This window comes from Crotalus tigris, unplaced genomic scaffold (assembly GCF_016545835.1).
Source record: "Crotalus tigris isolate CLP2741 ecotype Arizona unplaced genomic scaffold, ASM1654583v1 scf7180000017601.7605149639:7615979, whole genome shotgun sequence".
In the NCBI taxonomy this organism is placed as follows: Eukaryota; Metazoa; Chordata; class Lepidosauria; order Squamata; family Viperidae; genus Crotalus; species Crotalus tigris.
In genome coordinates this window covers 3,341,313-3,351,795 of record NW_024096505.1, presented here as the reverse complement: position 1 = coordinate 3,351,795, position 10,483 = coordinate 3,341,313, and positions in this window count along the sequence as shown.

Sequence of the window (10,483 nt, the reverse complement as noted above, 5' to 3'; positions counted from 1 at the left end):
GCATACAGGGGAGGTGGGATTGAGAAAAAAATAATTGTGGCTTTAAATTTGGAGGAAGAAACAGCAATAATGTGATCTTGAACTATATGTACCTCTAGTGGGATGGGCAGCTATAGTATATAAATTTAAGAAATAAATATATAAATTTGCCTGATATTAACACTTTTTGCTTCAAAATACACAATTTAACTCATTTGTATAATGACAGCATGGCATGAAGTAATAGTTTCATTTCCACAGCCAGACTTTGGGGTATACCAAATTAAAAGGCTCTAGAAGTCATCAAAATATAAGGCATTTTATCCTGTAACAAAGGACTTTTGAATTTAGTGGGATTTGTTAGTAAATATCCATAAAACTCTTCTCCCCTTATCTCTCATATCTAGTGAAAATGATGAGAATCAGCACTGATAACTATTAAATAATGAGCTCACAAAATTAGTATTGCCGTTTAAAAAAAGAAAATAGAGCAGTGATTTGAAATATTTTTTGACAAATAATATAATTATCATATTTGTTATTTAACAATAAAGTATGAAACAAACTTTCTGCTACATTCTGGAGAAGAACATGAATCACCTTTCTCTGGCTTATCTTTACTCATCCGATGTGCATAAATATTTGTTATGCTGAGTTCTCATTCTTTTTCCTACAAAATGCATTATTAAATTTATGTTGATAATATAGTTTATTGTATTGATGTCAGTTCTGCAGAGATCATACATTTCACTGCATAACTCCCCCCAGTATCTCATTTTATTTATCTGTATTTTAAATTATTTGCTTATGTATAATTTGGCCAAATAATTCCTTTTCTTAAGATTCTAAAGGATAAATATCCCTTTTTTCTGGAACTCTGAAGTTTTTGACCATGTTTTTTATTTTTACAATTCATAAACCTTTCGTTAAATTTGACCTTAAAGATCCTTCCAAAATATTTTGATACAAAATTGTTATGATATTAACAAAGTCTATAGTATTAAATATATCAATACAGGCCTTGTTTAACATCTTTAAAAAGCATATTATTTTCATGTTGGGACACACTTTTCAAGTAATATCTTTTCCTACAAATGGTAATGTTCAAATGTCCTAACATAAATTAATACATTTCTGCAATCTATACTTTAGATAGCTACAGGCTGAAAGAAAGTCCCAGAGAACAAAATAGGCTTACCTCAAATGAGCATTTAGTTAATAGCACCTCGGATGCCTTCTGCAGTAAGAGAGTTTTAATGTAAACTTTTTAAATACTTTAAGTTTTAGCTTCAGCAACTTGACTTCCATTTATAAATTTGCGGTGACTGACTGAGCTTCAATTGTCTTTTTCTTTGCAACTGCTAATTGATGACTAAAGGAAATAGTATCAACGAAAGCTGCTTTTCTAGATCATAAACATCTTATAAATAAACCATCAAAAAGATTATTGAACATTTACAATCGTACAAATATTGCATTAGAAATCTGAAGAAGGCAACTTAAAGTTTAGCAAAATGTTTACAAAAAGATAAAAATCCTCCATCTCGGTTATAATGCTCACATTTTTGAAATGGGAATTGGCCCACCGTGTGAAAAAAAATTATACAAAATAATCTGTATCTACATTTTTGTAATATATAGAGAGATTTTGATTTTATTGATTGATAAGAAAACTTTTCCCTAAAAACTGCCCTATTACATAGTTGTGCCGCTTCTCTTTGTCTTTCAGGACTGATACAAGGTTTGTAAAAAGCTGGCATTATCCAAAAGATCCTGCTGTATCTGTTTTCCTAGAGCTGAGCTGAAGGAAGAAGGCATTGGTAAAAAGTCATACAGCTACCAGCTTCACAAGCTAGATTGCATCAGGAAATTGAACCTAGAGGTTTGAAATTATTATCTATTCCAGTAAATAACAAACTCCCAAAGAACTGAAGTGGGAAACAAAATGCAGCACATCTATGTTTCTAATTACTGGATAATTACTGAACATAAATGGATTTCCTTGTAAAATGGAACTTTAAAGAAGTGGTTATTGTTTCTTAATTTTGTACATGCAAAATTGGTGTTCCTGCTTGAGGATGTTTTCTGTTAATTGCAATATCAAACGAATCTTGCTGACTCGAGGATGGTGTCTATAGAAAATGGTCCCTGCTGAAGCAAGTCAGCTTTCAAATCATATTTTCCTTTTTTCATTTTGTAAGGCAATGTAGAATTTTCCTTGAATGCCCTAACTGAATTAAGAAAAAACTGTCAAGACCATTACCAATCTTTCAAGAAACAGATTCCCTTCTTGCTCCTCCTGCTCTTGGATGCCTCTTTCTCCCACCACACCCACTCCACCAACTTGCAATGAATGATGCTTTGCTAGCACTTGGCCTTTTAAGGGCTCCCAACCCGTCAATCTAAAGTGACAAGCAGGTGAAGTCCCTCTCAACAAATACTCTCACAAACCAATCATCTCTTGGTTCTTCAGTTCTGGAAATACCCGAGAGCCAATTAACTGAGGTGGGGGAAAGGAGGAGGGACCAGCTGAACTTGGAGAAGTGGAGATGCCCTGGGGATTCTCTCTGCTTGCCAAGCTGCTACAGGGCCACTAAACCTCTGCTTTTTTGTGCACAGAAGTCTTTGGAAGCTACTTGAGTGATTGCTCTTTAAGAAAGGAAAGTGATGCTGCTCCGTGTTCAGAGACTTTTACTAAAGATGTGTCCCCAAATCACTCTCTCTCTAGCCCCTCCACACCCACTTTGAAATTCTCCAAGCAGTCCTATCTTAATATCCTGGCTACATAATTACTCCCAGTGGCACGTCTTAGCAAACATGTTGCATTCACACATAACTGATTTCATTGCCAAGGAAACCACTACCTTATTCACCTGCTTCCTTTTCCTCTTAGTTTTCTTTCAATAGGACAGTTGTTACATAGAAGTTGACAATCCTTTGACTCAATAGGCAACTTCCAGGCAGCTTAGAGTAAGTTCAGCAGCCATAGAAATTTTCATAAATAAATCATAGGGAATGTAAAATCAATGCCATAGTGATTGTGATTCAGTGTGTAAATCAGCGAGGTTAAATTTTGCTGCCTATCTGGATGGCTCTGTACCACCCAGTTTATCTATTTCTTTATTTTCTAGGTGAAGGCACAAAACTCTGGGCTGAAGATGCTCCCAATATTTATTTTCTAAACTTTAATTTCTTACACTCTATCCTTTCTCTGTTTAATATCTCCAGCTAAGAGTTGTATTTCCTCATCGAGTTCTTTTAAAAGTGTGTAAGGTCTAGCAATAGCACTTAGACCTATATATTGCTTCATCGTTTTTTACAGCCCCCTCTAGATGGTTTACAGAGTTAGCATGTTTCCCCCAACAATCTGGGTCCTCCTTTTACCGACTTCGGAAGGATGGAAGGCTGAGTCAACCTTGAGCCCCGTTAGGATTGAACTCCTGGCTGTGGGCAGAGTTAGCCTGTGATACTGGATTCTAACCGCTGTCACCATGGCTCATTGGTTAGAATGCAGTTCAAGCTTTGTTCCCATTGCCTGAATTACTTCATTTGTTTTTGCTGTACATTAATCCAAAAAAGCACTTGAAAATTCAGCTTCTCCTGATAATCTTATTTCATTTCTTTCAGTTCTCTTACGTGAAGCCATTGCCCCAAAACATAACCAAAAAGTAAAAGTTTATAACATTAAATCCAATTGGTCTAGTAAATATAATTAGATTACAGTCTTTGGCTCCCTCGTGTGGTGAAACAGCATCACTGACTATAAGCTGCAAAGAAATATTCTCCTTTATTCATTTCAAGTAGGAAAAAAGATGGTTCAAGAAATTCTTATTTGATAAGATTTGATTGATAAGCATAAGTCATAAAACATCTTTTTCAAAATTCCTTTAATATATGTTTTATAAAAATGTGCAAAAAATTAACAAAAGTTTTTTGTGATGCTTATTGCAATAGTAACTATAGAAACTTTTAATATCTCCTAGTCTTCATATTATCTAATAACTACTATCTATAATATATTCTAATACTAATATCCACTATGTAATATATCCTAGTTCTAATACTAATATCTACTAGCTAATATCACTTAATTCTAATATTATCTACTATCTAATATAGCTTCATTCTAACACTAGTATGTAATACCTAATGTTGGTTAGTTCTAACACTATCTAATATCTACTATCTAATATATTCTAATACTAATATCCACTATCCATCCTAGTTCTAATACTAATATCTACTAGCTAATATCACTTAGTTCAATACTATCTAATATCTACTATCTAATATATCCTAGTTCTAATACTATCTGCTATGTACACTCTAATATGTCGTAGTTCTAATATTCTCTGATTATTATCTAATATCTATCCGCTTGACTGGAATCACAGCCATCATTTGTTATTTAATATGCGGTTTGGACCAAATAGTTTTTCCAACAGAAGCTTTTTCTTTTCTGGTGGTATCTTCGGCCTGTTTTCTTCAACAGGAGGTGAAGGGTTGTTTTTTGGTCTCTCATTTTGAAATTTGGTAAATGAGGGCTCATAATCTCCTAAAAAGTGGGTTAATTCACCATGTTGCCTTGCACTGAATGGGATCCTTGGGCTGACTAAGGGATCAGTTGAGGGATATCCCTGATGCAAATTTTCTTCTTTTGCTTCCTTATCTTCTTTGTTTCCTTGGGGCATAACATGATTGTTTACTTGGGGCATAACATGATTTACAGAAAAAAATGATGGTCCAGCCTTTAATTCATTAAACTCTTCTTTGAATAAGTCCAACCCTTGCCTTTCTCTCCTGGTCTTCTGCCTTTCTCTGTTTTCATCCTGGATGTTTTTTTCTACCCTTGAGCCATTCTCTTCACTTTGTAATCCTGCAAAAAACGTTATTTCAACAATAACTATTTAGGCATATGCATTATCAGTTAGACAAACAACAGTAACAAAAGCACAATATTTTATCAAGTATCACAAATTATTTAAATTGGCGCTTTCAGTTTAAATAATTTCTCCAGGAAAAATGCCAAATTCTGGATTTCTTCTGAAGAATAGACATTATTCACAGTAACACAGAGCAGTTTAAAACAAAGCATTATGCCACTCTGTTTGAATCCTTAAGGAAAAGTTATGTTCTATTATCTTTACAGTTCAATATTTATAGTGAACTATGTTTTTTACCCATGAATGTCCTGTTTGAAATGTGCGCTGGTGATATTTCAGGGAGATGAACTCCTGTTTGAGGCTCAATTTTTTTACCGATAATGTATAATGCTTCCACATCTGCGTTGGCTTTCAATTCCTGAAAGGTCACAGAAAAAAGCATATATCTATAAATGCATGTTACCTTTTATCTGTGTAAGTGATAAAGTGTCATTACATCTCCCTTCCACATCAATTGCAGACTTATCTATAGTCCTCATCCTTCGTTTCATTTTACTCTGTCTAATAAAGTATCTATCTAAACCAGTGGTTCTCAACCTTTTTAATGCCGCGACCTCCAACCGGTCGTAAGTCGAGGACTACTCAACCGGTGGTAAATTGAGAATTAAACAGGTCGTAAGTCGAGGACTACCCAACCAGTCGTAAGTCGAGGACTTTCCCTGCCCAGGAGCACCGTGCATGCATGGTGTCGCCCCCTGTGCCGGCTGAGGCGTAGCTGGCAAGCGGCAGAGACAGAGCAGACCGACCACCGGCTGGGCCACCAGCTGGCCCAGTCCAAGGGAGGTAAGGCACCCGCCGGGCCCCACGTTCGCGAGCAACCCTCCCTGCGCCCACCGGCCTCCCACCTCCTACCCCTGGCCCTATTTTACTTACATTTTTAGTAGTTGCTCAGCAGGGAGGGGTGGAAACTTCCAGACAGCTCGCCTTCGCTGCAGACATCTTGCAGCACCATTTGCAGAATGGGACTTTTGATGGGCTCAGCAGGGCAGAGACAGCCTGGACAATTCCTATTGGCTTTTGAAAGCCAATAGAATTAGACTCTATTCAAGAAAGTCTATTCTATTGGCTTTCAAAAGCCAATAGAATGAAAGGGAGTAGCACAGCTAAGGAAAAGGGGAAAAAAATGGCGGACTGCCATGGTCGTTCAATCCCAAATGGGGTCACGACCCACAGGTTGAGAACCGCTGATCTAACCTCTCCCTAAACTCTCCTATTGCATTAACATAGATTAAAGTGATAATCCAAGTTAGGGAAACATAAATAAATAAAAGTTTTATTTTATTTATTTCTTAGATGTATATCTCACTTTTTCTTCAAGACTTCCATATTTCCTCCAATCCAGGTTATTAATTTGATTGATTTGATAGTCACTAAATACCAAAGTTGCCTAAGGTATTGTGAATGAAGGTGGACTTGAAACGAGAACTTCCTTGTCCTATACAGTTAATGCCAGAGAATCCACAAGCCATTGGGTCATTTTTTCAGAGATATCACCTTACCATTTTCTTCAATGCCTTGAACAATAACAGAGCTTCTAATGTACTGTCTACAGTAGAAAAGTTGTTAAAAATTCATGGAGATATTGAAATGTTGAACTATATAGCATGGTCAAAGATCAGCATTTGACCAAAGGAAATATTTTGTGACATTTTGTATTATGTTCTAATATGTCTTATGATAATTTTATGTCATAAAATGGTTGATAAATTTTGCCTAACTTCAATTCCACAGAAGCCATGGGTTCCAGATTTTGCAGTGTAAATAAGCCCATTTCAGGTATCTTGGTTTAAAAATGATTGCCATACGACACACTATTTTGCCCATTTAACACTTACACAGAGACAAACCAGAGAGTTTTAATAGTATATAGATATCACTCTGACTATCTGTATCAACAGAGTCCCCAAGACCCTGCTCAAAAGAAGGACAAAGTTATTAAGGGAGGAAAGAAGCAGCCATTCCTAGCATAATAAGAATAGCCAGGAAAGAGAGAGGATGAAGTAGACATTATTTCTTCAGCAAACCAGAATCAAACCATGGATCAGTATAAAATATTATCACAATCCACACATTATCCCATGTCTTAAAACATTTTCTTAACTATCCCAAGAATTTCCTATTAATACAATAAGAAATTTTCAAGTTGCATCCCTGAGCTTCCTTTCTGGCAACAACGTTATGTTTATAACATAGTAATAGATTTTCTGTAAAAAAAAAAAAAAAAGTAGAAGATGCATGTTACAAGAAGATGGCAAATCAGCAGAACCAAAACTTACAAACAATCAGAAGTTAAGAACGATAAAAGGCTTTTTCAGCTGTTCCATACCTCGTGGAAGGTCATTCGACTTCCTTCAGGTTCACGCTTCCCAAGAGTCCTGGGTTTTAGGCTGATCTTTCCTCGTATTGCTTGGCTGACTTTAACAAGTATGAAAAGTCAAAAATAAATAAATAAACATGACACATTCATGACTGACATCAGTGAAAGGCAAGTGATATTTTACTGACATGTTTGAAGTGATTTAATTCTTATGCTTTCATATCACTTTTATTGCATTTTATTAGATACTAATGCAAATAGCTATACTAGCTATACTATGTTGTACTATAGGTAGTTCTAGTGTGATGGGCAGGTATGCTATATAAATTTGACACACATATATATAAATAAATTTGCCTGTGACTTCTACTTTGCTGCAAACTAAACCAGGATTTGAAATATTTTTTGATGAGTCAAACGAGTTATCATATTTTTATTTCACAATAAAATCTGAAAGAAAATCTGTGCTACCTTTTGGAAAAGAAGAGGAATCACCTTTCTCTGGCTGACGTTTCTGCATCTGCATAAATATGTTATGCTTAGTTCTTGTTCTCTTTCTTAAACAAATGCATTATTAAATTTATGTTGATAATATAGTTTATTGTATTAATGTCAGATCTTCAGAGATGATACATTTCACTTGCATAACTCCCCCCAGTATCTCATTTATCCGTATTTTAATTCTTTGCTAATGCATAATTTGGCCAAATTCTTCCTTTTCTAAAGATTCTGAAAGATACATAACCTTTTTTCCTGGAACTGTGAAGTTTTTTACCAGTTTTTTTTTTAATTTTTACAATTCATAAACCATTAATTCAATTTGACCTTAAAGGTCCTTCCCAAATATATTGATACAAAATAGTTCTGACTTTAACAAAGTATATAATGTGTTTTCCAAAAAAATAAGATCTATTCCGAAAAAGAGCCCTAGCCTGATTTTCATGCATGCCCCTAATATAAGCCCTACCCCAAAATTAAGCCCTAGTCAAGACACTCCATCCAGATTTCATTGGTGCCGCTGCCATGAGATGAGAAGAGGCAGGTGGAGCTGCCCACATGCCCTGCACCAGTGCATCTCAGGGTCCCTGCAGTCAGGCCACTCCTTTCTTGGCAACCTGCCTATTCTGCCCACCTGCCTTTCGGTTTCAATCCCCTTCTGAGCCAGACTGCCATGCTATGGAATATGTGTGGGGGAGGCTCGGTCATCTTTCTCGGTCCCCCTCTGCCGGTTCAGAGCCAGGGAGGAATGATGGTGAAAGGCTCTGCTATTGCTGTTCGAGTGCCGCATGCACCTCTGGAGGAATTTTCTTGGGTCTTGGCCACCCCTCTTCCCTCTGCAGATCACCTGCCCAGCAGCATCTGCCACCTCCTCCTCCACTGCCAACTGTCCCATAGCTTGCGCTGAGACCAGGCGATGCAAGCCTCCCCTGCCATGTCTCCAAGGCTCCAAAAGTGAGCTAGCTCCTGCCTACCTCCATGATAATGTCTGAGAGTGACATCATGCCTGGGTTCCAGGTTCCTGGCAGAGAAGTTGAGCAGGGCCTTGAGGGAGTAGCTGCTGCACTAGAACTACACCAGCTGCCCACCGTGCTTATCCAGGGGGATGCTAGCATTGAGCCACACGATGCTCAGGTTGGTGTTAGCAGGCACTTGGCAACACTGCTTGGGAATGGTGGCCAAGAAGACAACAGACACCCCCATGTAGCCATTGGGAATGATGTTGGCACTGAGCAGAAAGAAGATGAGACAGTGGAAGGGGCCCAGGATGGAAGAATCAGGGGCCACTTCAGGAGGCTGTGTATGGGTGTGGTTTGTATACAAAGGCCTCAAGTGCTATGCTCAGCCTACCACTGAAAAAACCTGGGCCGCACTCTTCAAGTTGCCATGCGGAAGAAAGGGAATCACTGCCTGTCTTTTTTTTTTAATAAATCTGATGAATCAGCTTTTCTCCATTTACCCCTCTGCATCTGTAGTGATTAGGCCTGGATTTCTAAGAGGCAAGGCAGGTGGTGGGGTGTGGAAGACTTGGCTGAGGGGACCCTGAATTAAGTGGGTGTGGGGCACAGGGGGAATCTCTCCCCTTCCCTACACCTATACTGGTGGCAGCAGCACTGACATGCAGTGGGTGAGCAGACACCCAAGATTTTGCTTGACAGGGATGTTTGTGATGCCACAGCAAGGCGAGGCAGTTGTGAGGGAAAAAAATAAGGCATCCTCTGCAAATAAGACATAATGCCTCTTTCTGAGACAAAAAATATATAAGACTGGGTCTTATTTTTGTGGAAACAGTATTAAATATGTATTATAATGCTAACATAAAGAGGTGTGGAGGAGGAGGAGGAGAAGGAGGAGGAAGAGAAGAAGACAAGAGTAAAAACTTGTTCATTTCAATTCTAATAAAGCCATAATATGCTTTATTTTTTGGCTTGGTATGATGCTAAGTCTGATACGTTTAACCAATATATAATTTTCAACGTGCTGATTCGGCCAATGTCATCAACCGACTAATTAAAGGAAGAGTCATTCTTACAAAAAATCTCATTTTTCTATAAAACTAAGCCTAATGTACAAAAATGAAAGGAAGTGTGAAGAGCAAGAAGTTTTGCCCAACATCCACTCAAAACACCCCGGTAGTCTTTTTCAACATCCAACTTGGATTGTGTAGTGAAACTAAGATTTATCAGTAATTAGCTTAGCTAATATCAATTTTAATACAAGTAGTCTATTTATAATCTTCTTGTTTTCCTACATTCTTATTTTTCAATAATGTCTTTTTATACCTTGAGATTTTGATTTCGTTAATGGATATGAAAATTTATTACCAAAATCTTCCTCATTGCATATTTGTGCAGCTACTCCTTTTCTTCAAGGATTGATACAAGGTTTGTAAAAAGCTAGCATTATACCAAAAGATCCTATTGCATCTATTTTCCTAGAGATGGACTGAAGAAAGAAGTCATTGGTAAAAAGTCATACAGCTGGACAAGCTAGTCTGTGTCAGGAAATTAAAGCTAGACTGGTCACCGCCTATCACTATTATCACTATTATTCTAAAGCTTGGGAAAAAGTATTCTAACAATGACGTTTGAAATTATGATCTCTTCCAGCAAATAAGAAACTCTCAAAGAACTGAAGTGGGAAACCTAATGCAGCACATCTACGTCTCTAATTGCTGGATAAATATTTAAAAATCTGAATACAAATAGATTTCCTTGTAAAATAGAGCTTTGAGGAAGCTGTTCTT